The 11,797-nt window shown below is 40.5% G+C and overlaps 1 long non-coding RNA gene and 1 pseudogene across 1 annotated transcript; one reads left to right on the top strand and one right to left on the bottom strand.

The window, feature by feature from the left end:
* Nucleotides 1-581: 581 nt before the first annotated feature.
* On the bottom strand, nucleotides 582-1,927 carry LOC145483033 (uncharacterized). The gene is made up of 2 exons (XR_014048866.1): nucleotides 1,852-1,927; nucleotides 582-1,357 (listed from the first exon to the last, which is right to left on the bottom strand). It is a non-coding gene; the product is annotated as an uncharacterized LOC145483033 (long non-coding RNA).
* Nucleotides 1,928-8,865: 6,938 nt separating this feature from the next.
* Nucleotides 8,866-9,533, top strand: LOC145482316 (uncharacterized; annotated as a pseudogene).
* The last annotated feature ends 2,264 nt before the right edge of the window (nucleotides 9,534-11,797 follow it).

Below are 11,797 nucleotides of genomic sequence, written 5' to 3' on the forward strand. Positions count from 1 at the left end.
TGTTCTTCACAATGAGGAAGCTAAAGACCTGTGGATAACATAAGCCAATATCATAAGCCAATATGGCAGTAGCCTGCTAGAAGGCTAGTGTCAGGTTGCACAGTTATCTCTAGCTGTTCAAATCGTCATGAAAACATGTACAGCCTGCTACTGATCATATCACAAGGGCCATTTTAAAGATGAAAACTTAGGTCAAAAGGTTTCTAAAAGCACTCTTCTATCTTTGTACTACACTAACCACATGTCCTGCATTTTTCATGGGGCAGTGCATTTGGTTCATGTTAGAAGGAGTATTCCTTTCCAACATTGTTGTCTTTCTGTTGTTAAAGGATTTTGTGTTTGCAAACATGTGTTGTAAATATCAGAATAGTACTGGAAATGGGTCATGAAATAGGGTTTTACACATAATGCTCAAATTTGTTGTCATTATGCAAATGCTTGATGATCAAAAAATCTCACTATATATTATGCTCAAAAGACATCGGCCAGTTTTTGTCACTGTTATTCCCGCGTAATGCTAGATTCTTTTGCCTCGCTATGATGCTCAAAATAATGCCAGCACAATGTGTAAAACTATATAATGACCACTAATGGGGGTGAGGGAAAGATGGAGTGGTCATCAGTGGAAGTTGTGGCACTTCCACAATAAACAAACTAAAAATTTGTTTCACACTGACAAGAATACGGTTTCGTCTCTGCTCATGGGCGACACAAAATATAACCAGTATTGGGTCAGGTGTTGCAAGAAGATCGATTCTTTGATCACTGGACCCGTTAACCATCAGAAAAGAGGGCTGTGCAAGGCTACCACAGCTGTGTTCACCAGAGTAATAACTCCACATATATCAGTGCAACTCTGCAGGGAATAGTTACGGCATCGCCAGTCACATTCATGACCCTGCCAATTAGTCGCACTGGGAGAGTGGGCAAGCACCAAATGACTCTTTTTGTGCGTTCCAACTTGTGGAATGTACCGTACAAAATCATTGACGACATCAATGATGTCTGGGGGAGGTTGCCAAGCCAGCATCTTACAGTATTGATCTTCATGAAAGGTCGCAGCTCAACATCTACCAGTACCCAATGATTACCACCATTTTGAGGGTTGCCAATGAAAGTTTTGCCATTCCTTTGTCCCACATTCAGAGTGAAAACCAGCCTTTTTAATGGTCCAGGGTTAAGTAACTTAGCTTTCCTCATCATCTCATTGTAGATATTAACAACGACATTGGGCATGGTAGCATGGTATCGTTTTGCATGTCATTAAGCTGTTTTAAAACCCATGTGACGTGATCAGTATAGACCCAGCCTTGCATTCCCGATGCAGCAAGACAGGCAAGCTCATCTGCAGTCAATCCTGTTAATTAGTAACAACATGATATACTTTTCATCAGGCTTTATTAAATATTTTCTAAGGGAGTGGGGTAATAGACCTCAAAAAGTGGAGTTGGAGTAGGCTGCTAGCGGACAAAGATGTATATAAGATTATAAAGTTCTAAGCGTCACTGGTTTCTAATTCAACAAAACTGTGATACTGTATTGGAGATGGCATCCCCCAAACCCCCCCCCCCCCCCAACCCCCTTTCCACCCTTCGACACCATGTCTAAAACCCTAATCGCATTTTTTCAGCTACAAAATAAACATACCCCATTTTCTATTTTACATCATTTTACTTTTTCGGGCCCGTGCACGCATTTTCGTTTTGTTTATCTTCAAAATTACATAAACTTTATTGCATATTTTAGCCGGTTCCAGTACTAGTTCAGGATATACCTGGAAAAATAAGCCTACAGATCACGACATCACTCCACATGAAGTCATTTCTTAATTTTTCTTTTAAAAACACTTACCATAACTTGGTAGCATATCGTCAGTAGGATTGTCCCAGATCATGGCTTTGAATTTGTCGATCGATTTCTCGCCGAGTTTTGGGCCGGCGAAAAGCTTTCGAAAACCACCTCATCTCAGTGTTGTAAGCACTGGGTTTGCCCTGTCGACGGCTCAACTTTGCAAGGATCATTCTATACATAAATATTGAACAATGCTTGGAGCAATTCAAGTGAAAAATTTTATTCAGGATTTACTGGGTTCCCGCTAAAAATGATAAAATTAACCAGGCCTACTAATGTTAGAGACCAGGTTCCCGCTGTCTTGTTATATTTTGGTCCATAATACATTTCGACCTCGATATTCTTTCGTTTCCAAAGCATTTTGGGGTTGGGAGACGCGCTGTCCCTAATGGCATGTGTCCTTGTCGATCAGAAAATCAAAATACCAGCGTGATATTGTCTCGAAGATGAAGCAGTTATGTTATTTGATTTGTACTTCACATTCGAGTCGAAGCTTAGGTGGCACAGGTTATTTCTTACGGTGGAATCGACGAGGGGAATTCGAACACTAGTTGTAGTGTTTGAATTGTTGGAAGAAATGGTCGCATGGAGATGTAGGAATGGTAAGTTTAACGAACAATTTCAAATTTTGCCGCTTGAATTGAAAATAAAGTTCATTTGAATGCTTTCGTATGTATTTCTGACGGTTTTAGATCTACCTGCTCAATTTATATCTGCTACGCTTCATGTTGACAAGTCCCTCAAAATGGCGGCCAAACTTGGAGATTGCCGAAAATTAGGTAAGTTCACGGAGTTATAAAGTTTTAGTAAAGGTCGGGCCGCAAAGTTTTTTTTCTGTAGTTACCTTTTCTATGGCACCTACTTCCTAGCTATGTTAGTTGGATAAGTTAAGAACGCCTCACTTTTTCAAAAATTTACCTTGAATTTGATCGGTTTTCGCGTGTGTGACTTAAGCGAACCGATAAGGTGTCACTCAAGTCTTCCTGTTTGCTTGATTGAAACGTGATGTTCATGAAAGTAGCCTCGATGGATAAGATAGAGTTAATATACATATCTGTGGTATTTGTTCTTTGCTGAGTCCCGTAGTTTTTCGTAAATTGTCCTCCAAAGTTGTCTCAAATTAACGTCTTAAAAAGTGTCACGACAGGCCTTCGCTCGAGTGAAATTTAATTTCCGTAAAACACTGAAAAATAAAGAGATCAGATCAAACGGATTGTAGTTTTAGTATAGGTACATGAATGTCTTACAACACACAAGAAATGAGCTAAATCTGTGTCTCAAGCAAAATCGACCGGACCGCTCTCACAGAGACACTCTCTTAAAACTGGAACCCAGACACCAAAGGGACTGTGTAAAATTAATTTAAGCTTTTAATTATTGCTGCAGACATATTAATGATTTAAGTTTTGGGAAGTTTCTTTGTCACATAACCCTTCTCGACGGCAAAAGTGAATCGTTAGACAGAAGAGCCACTGAGTCTCCTTAAAGTCTAATTTCTAATGAATTTCAATTTTTAACTTGACATCAAGAAGCCTTCAGTAATATTTGAAGAGTTTCCATACCCCAAACCCCTTACAATATGCCGGTGAAGACACACTCGGAAACAAAAAATAAAGGGGAAAACTAGCCAAACATTTAAGTTGAAGTTTCTGGACGTGTCGTTAGCTCACCTTCTTGTTTGTTTATAGGACCTTTTTATAACTGGCTGCCAATTATAAATTCTTTTGGAAGTGTTAAATATTGAACTGACTAATCTCGTTTTTGAATTGATAATTCAAAAAAAGGGCCTATTCTGATGGGAGCAACAGTCATTGATCCGTCAGTTTGAATTGCAATCACTCTTGCGTAAAAAACAAGTTTCAAGTTACTGTAGTACCATTCGGTACAGTGCCAACGGGTAAAACCTGTGACGGAGTAACTGCAGAATACCCGGCCACTCGAAGTTTTTACCCCTTAAAAACATGGATACGCGGCTACGCAGTTTGTGCACATTCTTTCTTCTATTCACGTTTTTAGAACGAGAAATAGACACACTACATTGTTACGCGGCTACACGGCTACGTGGCTACGTGGCTACGTGGCTATGTGGCTGCGTGGCTGCGTGGCTACGTGGCTACGTGGCTACGTGGCTACGTGGCTACGTGGCTACGTGGCTACGTGGCTACGTGGCTACGTGGCTACGTGGCTACGTGGCTACGTGGCTACGTGGCTACGTGGCTACGTGGCTACGTGGCTACGTGGCTACGTGGCTACGTGGCTACGTGGCTACGTGGCTACGTGGCTACGTGGCTACGTGGCTACGAAGCCAAGTAGCCACTTAGCCACGTAGCCGCGTAGCCACGTAGCCACGTAACCATGTAGCCGCGTTCGTTCAGAGTATTTTAGAAATACCCTAACTGATGAGATCCACATGGAGGATCGAAACCGTGGTCTTGCCTGAACTAAGCCCGGAACTAAGCCGAGCAATGGCATATACAACACGCAAAACAGTCAACAGACTTGCGCGTAAACAGCTACATTGAATCATGTGGTGCTTGAACGAACAAAATGCCGAATAAACCTATACATCGAGCGACATAAGCTCGATCAGATAGATGGAAGAAACATATAAGAATGTCTCTAGACAAACGTATAGCTTTCTCGAACTAAAGCTACGGCGTCTCCGAGAAAAACATGCGATGACAAATAATATATAGATTTAGCCAAGCCTAAAAGCGGAGCTCCTCAGTTATTTAATTGGATGTTGTTAATAATTAAAATTATGATACATTGCAGTCACCATCTGCCTTCTCATTGGCTAAAAAAAAAAAAAACTTCACTTAATTCTGGGAAACAGCGCAACCTACAGATTATTCACTAATCTGCTAGCAGATTAGTGAATAATCTGTAGGTTGCGCGCGCCATGCATGATTTTCAAGAGCAATGTCAAGTTCACGGACAGCGAAGTAAGAACATGACTTGTCGAAAATAAACTGTGTTCGGTGCTATAATGCGTTTGTCGTTATTTTCTTTAAAACAATGTATAATAAAACAATTATTAGATTCGGTTTTTGTGATATCCAAAATAATCAAGGTCTCGGTTAGTGTTATCAGCTTCACTTACCTCGACCTTGATTCTTCCGGATATCACAAAAACCTCAACCAATAATTGTTTATAGTCCAACTTGCACGGCATTCTCGTTGGATTACACTGTAATGCAAATAAAGAAAGCTAAGCATTAAACTTAAAGGGCTATTGGGCTGAAATGTATGCACTAAATAAATCAACGTGTGAGAAGAAGAGAGAAAGGGTTTTTCTGTATTGAACACATTCCTCGTATGTGCGGCCCCACGCATGCCATACCGAAAATCGTGGGAAAGAACGCAAAACAAATAAGCGCGCGAGCGTGACTGTGAGCGTGACGTGCGAGCGACGAATGGCGATGCCGCGAGCCGCTAGCAGCCGTCTTCCGATGTCCGCGCTACTAACGGCTCGCGGCATCGTTGCTCGCACGTCACGCTCACAGTCACGAGTCACGCTCGCGCTTACCTGTTTTGCGTTCTCCCCCATGGATTTTCGAGGAAGAGAGAGACTACTTGCAGTCTAGGTGATGTGATAATGAAAACGAACATTGAGCCTTAATTCATGGGAAGATTTCAGGGTAACTTAAGAGGTCACCCCTTCCCCCTCCCCCACGACTTTTTTCTATCTAGATCTCTTCGAACGTTCGTTACACAAATCGTCCCATGTTGGGTTGCCCTTCAAGTAGCCCTGCGCCTGCACTCAGCGGATTTTCCCCTCTCGAAGAAGGGCCGAGGAACACTGGGAACAAGACATTAATTCGCCGCTCGTGGCCAGTTAACCCTGCAAAACACGTCGGATTTAATCATTTTGATCAGAGTTTTTAGGTTTCAAGTGATTTTTCCTCTTTATTAGGTATCGGAAAAATTAATGCTCAGTTAGAAACATGTCAGATCATAAGCAATGTGTTCACGAAAAGTCTAAGGGACCGGTCATTACTTATCGCCTGGGGGCGGGGGGGGGGGGGAGGGCGGAGGATTTTTTGGGGGATCACATGATTTTCTGAGAAACGGAAGGGGGGATCAGGCGTAATTGACAGACACAAAGGGGGGAACCAGAATAAAAAAAATGGAATTTCTGGTGGCGGTGGGATCTCCATGAATATTTAACATATAAAACCATGTCAAATGATCGCCTCCTTTTTACGAAAATATGCTATTTAATTATATAATAAAATAATCAATTGTTGTGCATGTAGTATCAGTGACAATAGATTGAAACTGTTTAATTTTTAATATTTCAAATATCAAAGTTCCATGTTTCAAATTCTTTTATAGAGAATCGAATAGAGTCAGTGGAAAAGAGTTAATGGAAAAGTTCATTGAACGCGGCCGAACAACGCGGAATTATTAAAAACAACAACAGCATCAAGAAAAAATACACATATATCATAAAATGTGTTTTTTGTGTGTGACTGTTTCACCATCCTGTTCCCATTACGCTTCCATGGCAGACTCAGCCCCCTCATCCAACTCTTGGACTGCTTCTTCGTCAGTCTCATCGAGAGAATCTTCCCCCGAGCTTAACCCTTTACCACTTTCCTTGAGACTGGTCTATACCATCTCCATATTATGGGCTAAGTCTTTGTCAAAAACGTCTTTTTCCAGGAGCCATAAGAGTGGGTCCAGATGGAGACGCCTAACTAATTTCCCGGTGAACTCTGCATTAATTGCTGTGACGCTTGTAAAATTCTTGTTGTTTTTGAGCGAATCAAAGACCTCTTCAGTTACCTCTCTTGAGGTAAGTTTTTCTAGAAGCATATATGCCCTCTGCTGTAATCTCTTCTCCTTTGTTTTTTTACCTTTCTTTTGTTTTCTTTTTTTCTTCGCGATTGCTTATCTCTTCCGAAACGAGAGGGAAACTTCCTCTTCAGGTTTATATGAGTAGTCGTCAGCATATTGGAGGCTTTCTGGAGTTCTTCGTACAGCACCTTCACTCGTTCTTGACCTTCTTGAAAATATTTAAGCTCGTCGCTTGCAAACGTCTTCGGGGTGTGGTCTTCATGAAAGAGCCCCTTTCGCTTCCTGTCAATAATACAATGTCGAGGAAAAGCATGTCATTGAATACCTTGGTCATCTAAATGATATAAACATCAGGAAGGATATTAGAACAAGGGAGGCTAACGGGAAAAGAAGATTAGAAGAGGAGCTAACATACAAGGATTACAAGTGGGGCACACTCATTGAGAATGGAAAAGTTGAGAAGCTGAAGGTGAGACAGCTTGACCTTTACCTTAAAGAACATGGCCTGACCACTGTTGGTCTAAAGCTGGACAAGATAAAGGCAATTCGCTGTCATTACTTCAGACAAAAAAGTACAGGCAGTGGAAATGAGTTGTCCAGCAGTGAAGAAGAGAGTGAAGAATCAGAGGCGGAGTCTGATGACGAGTTGTTGATAGCGGCGTTGTGCCCCTATCAATAAGTGATCATTCACTAATTTATTGTATAGTGAAAGCTGGTGTTCCAAAGGCCACACCAAGGACAATAGAATATCGGTCATACAGGGGATTTGATGAAAATTCCTTCATCCAGGACTTAAATAATGTTCCGTGGCACATTGTTGACGATGAGAACAATGTCAACGACGCAGTCTTGACTTGGAACAAATTATTTACCGAAGTTTTGGATTCTCGCGCACCGCTTAAAAAGCGCCGAGTAAAGGGCACGACAGCTCCTTGGATGAATAATAAAATCGCTGAAGCGATGCGCGATCGCAATTATCATCTTCGGAAAGCACAGAAATCAAATTCTACATACCATTGGGGAATGTATAGAAAGTTGCGAAATTTTGTGAACCGTGAAATTAAGTCCTCGAAGTCAAATTACTATTGCAACCTAATTGAAGAAGGTAAAGGTGATTCCAGCTTGGTTTGGAAAGCAGTGAATGAAGCTTCCTCACGCAACGTTAGCTCATCCATCCCGCAGTGTATAATTTCAAGTGGAGTACAATATACTGACCCCAAATCCATCGCTACAGCTCTGAACGATTACTTTGCTTCTGTTGGAAGATTGTTGGCAGAAAAACTCTCTCAATCTCTCAATTATGTAAATCCTGTGAAACTCAATGTTACTGAACCAGCCACGGATTTTTTTGATTTTTTTGAGTTAAGACCCGTAAGCCATTCCTTTGTTCTGCAACAGATTAGTGCCCTTAAGCGCAACAAGGCCATCGGGTTAGACAGAATAAGTGCCCGTTTACTGAAATGTGCTTCTCGAACTATAACTCCATCAATTACGAAATTGTTAAATTTGTCAATTGCAACCAACGAGTTTCCTAACATCTGGAAATGCGCTAAAGTCACAGCATTTTTCAAAGCCGGTAATCGTACTAGCCCGTCTAATTATCGCCCTATTTCTATTTTACCAACTCTCAGTAAAGTCCTAGAGAGGGCTATGCATCATCAATTTTATCAATATCTTAACCAACATAACTTACTCAACGAAAAGCAATTCGGTTTTCGGCCTAAACATTCAACAGTTAGCGCTGTTTCTAGTTTTGCCGATGAAATTCTATTAAATGTGGAAAGGGGTAAACTGTGTGGAGCCGTATTCTTGGACCTGTCCAAGGCCTTTGATACGGTCGACCACACAATTTTGCTACGAAAGTTGTCGTCTTTTGGGGTAACTTCTGACACGGCTAAATGGTTTGAGTCATATCTTAATGGACGAATGCAATGTACATCTTGCGGTCCGGAACTGTCCGATTTGTTACCTGTTACGCATGGCGTACCTCAAGGCAGCATACTGGGCCCTTTGTTATTTCTTATATATATAAACGATTTGCCCACTGTCATCAGGTACTCGGAGGTAGCCCTATATGCTGATGACGCAGTGCTTTATTGCTATGATTCAAACCCAGCTAGTCTAGAGATCGCCCTAAATGCCGACTTGTATTCTATTGCTATCTGGTTAAATGATAACAAACTCACTCTTAATGTTGATAAGACCAAAACAATGCTTATTGGTAGCGATTCCAAGTTGCGCAAGTTAAAGAGTGTCTCGGTTTCTGTTCTTGATAATCAACTCGATAGTGTTAGAAATTTTAAATACCTAGGGGTTGTATTATCCTCTAACTTTACGTGGACCGAACATGTGGATCATGTGACATCTAAAGTGAACCAGAGACTAGGTCTTTTGCGTAGGATTAAGCACTTGTTGCCGTATAATGCACGCCTTCTTTATTACAATAGCCTTGTTCTTCCAATCTTTGATTATGCTGATCTGGTATGGGGCGATAAGGATAACGCTGTTTTAATGAACAACCTGCAGGTGTTGCTAAACAAGGCGGCAAAACTTGTTCTAAATAAACCATTGTATTCTTCTGCAACCGATGCTCTCAGTCAGCTTGGCTGGTTAAATTTAAATCAACGCAGACACTTCCATCGCTGCTTGTATGTTTATAAATGTGTGAATGAATTACATCTCACAAATTGGAATTATCTAGAAATAGCGATGTCCATAGATATAACACTCGCTCCAAAGATCATCTTAGACTTCCAACAGTAAAACGGAACAGGGGTAAACAGAGAACTTGTTATCATGCCTTTAAAGACTGGAATGCCTTGGACAGTGACTTGAAGAACTCTGACACCATATGTCAGTTTAAAAGTATTTTTTTTTAATCTATTAGTCTATAATTTACTTTTGTATTTTTAACATTTTTTTTAATTTGTGTATTTATTTTTTAATAATTTAATGTTATTTTGGATCGGGACCTTTCTGTAGATCACCTACGGGTGAGAAAGCTTCCCGTTGAAATATCATTATTACGAGTCAGATGACGACGAGAATACCGAACAAGATCTTGTCATTGCTGACCTCGATGAACAGTCAACTGGTCGTATACCAGATCTAACTTTTGTACCAGATGAGTAAATAGCTGTAGTCACGGTACAAGCACACACTGAATGAAAAGCCAAAAAAGCAAAAAGAACACAAGAAAACAAGAAAAAGTGGAAAAAAACAAAAAACAAAACAAAGGCTGATCTATCACTACAGATCAACAGAATAGTCGTCTCATTTCGCTCATTTTTGCCCTTCCAGATGGCCGAATTACTGCTGAATATGACCTGCTCATAGGTATTTGGTGGACTCTTATTAAATTTGCACTCTATTAAAAAAGTAACTTTGCACTGTTCAACCATTTGAGATTGTTATATTGCTGCATGTCAGCTGACAACAGATAATGAGATCCAGACTAGAAAAAGACACGGATCAAGAGACACTTTTGAGACTGCGGGATAAGGGCCTCATTATACTGTAAGTACATCATAGATTGAAATTCTACCGGAATGTTAAAAAACACTGAATATACACCTCAAAAGTTGAATATGGGTGCGAAGACATGGCATGGGGGGGGGGGGGGAGATCACGACAGCTGTCAACAGTGTTGAGGGGGGATCACTTCGGTGATATAACATTTAAAGGGGGGGTCGGCTAAATTTCGCCGTGTTCAGCCCAAAATACTCCGTCCCCCCCCCCCCCCCCCCCACCAGGCGATAAATAATGACCGGTCCCTAACAAGATCCGCAACAGAAAAATTTGAAGTTGAACGCCATGAAATGTTGACACAAGAATAGGTACTTTCTTGAAAAGATTAAGAGGTGAGCCATGTGATATTTTTCATTGTTGATAGTGGTAGGCTTTAGGGTTGATTACAGTTTTACAGTGTAAGTAAGCTTATTTTACACTAGAGTTTTGATTCGGTCCGTGTAAAACGCAGACTGCGGACCGCAAACTACAGACTAAAATGCAGACTGACCATTGAGTCCTAACCGAAAACAGGCTAACTGGAGCATTTTTTTTTCAGGCTAAGTGATATCCAGGCTAACTAAAGTGATATTCAGTCTAACCGGAGCGCGACGCAGCTGACCGGACTGATGTCTTTCACTGCAATTAGCCTGAATAATCATGTTTAAGATCAGCGCCTGATACTATTACTATAAAACGATATGTACTTATGAAGTCTGTAGTCTACTGCCTGCATTTTACTCTCAGTCTGTGTTTTACTCTCAGTCTGCATTTTACCCCGGTTTGCAGTTCGCAGTCTGCGTTTTACACTGACGATTTTCAATTTGATTGCCAGCAAAGTGGAAGTGAAATCGGAACATCTTTGTACATTACTAAATTACATAGGCCATCAAAGAATATTCGACCGTACAGGCCCTTTCGTAAAATAACCACAGAATCATTTAAATATATAGAACAGCTAAACTGTTGGAATTTTGTAAGCAGTATCATCTGCACAGAGTAAATGACGCAGTGCATAAATTAGTATCGTTAGAACATAAAGGAAAAAGAGTCTACTCCCATATACAATGGACTTAAATGTTGGGTGTTAAAGTTCAAAATATCATAGGTAATCAAATTTCTGTAGGTCCCAGATTAGAATCTAGTTGTAGTTTATAACAAATTAGGTGGCTATTATGTTAGCTACAGTAATTTAATGGAATAATTTTGAATAATTAATTTGTTTATTTATTTATGTCCACTTATATTCTGTTTGCAGAATGCTAAAATGGATACAATTTATTGGTTCTATTTGACAAACAAATCTTACAAGAGGCATGCAGGTTGTCTCAGGTTTAAATAAAAGAAAGGAATTTCATTCGAAAAATAGAATTTGTTATAATTAATTTCCTCTCCTATATTGTACGTTATTGATTGATCGTTCAAAGGCCCTTTTCGTGGATTTTGTCAGCCTTTTAGGTGTTGATTGGACTCAAAGGCCCTGTCAAGGGATCTTATTATGATCAATATTATTGAAGGGCCCCTCCAGGGATTTTGTTGCTAATTTGCCCTTTCAGGCTCCAAAGGCCTCGTTTTGGGATTTTGTTACAGTTGATGTTTTCAGTTATATGTAGGGGAGGGTTTTGCTTTTTCCAAT

Source organism: Orbicella franksi, chromosome 3 (assembly GCF_964199315.1).
Source record: "Orbicella franksi chromosome 3, jaOrbFran1.1, whole genome shotgun sequence".
NCBI lineage: Eukaryota > Metazoa > Cnidaria > Anthozoa > Scleractinia > Merulinidae > Orbicella > Orbicella franksi.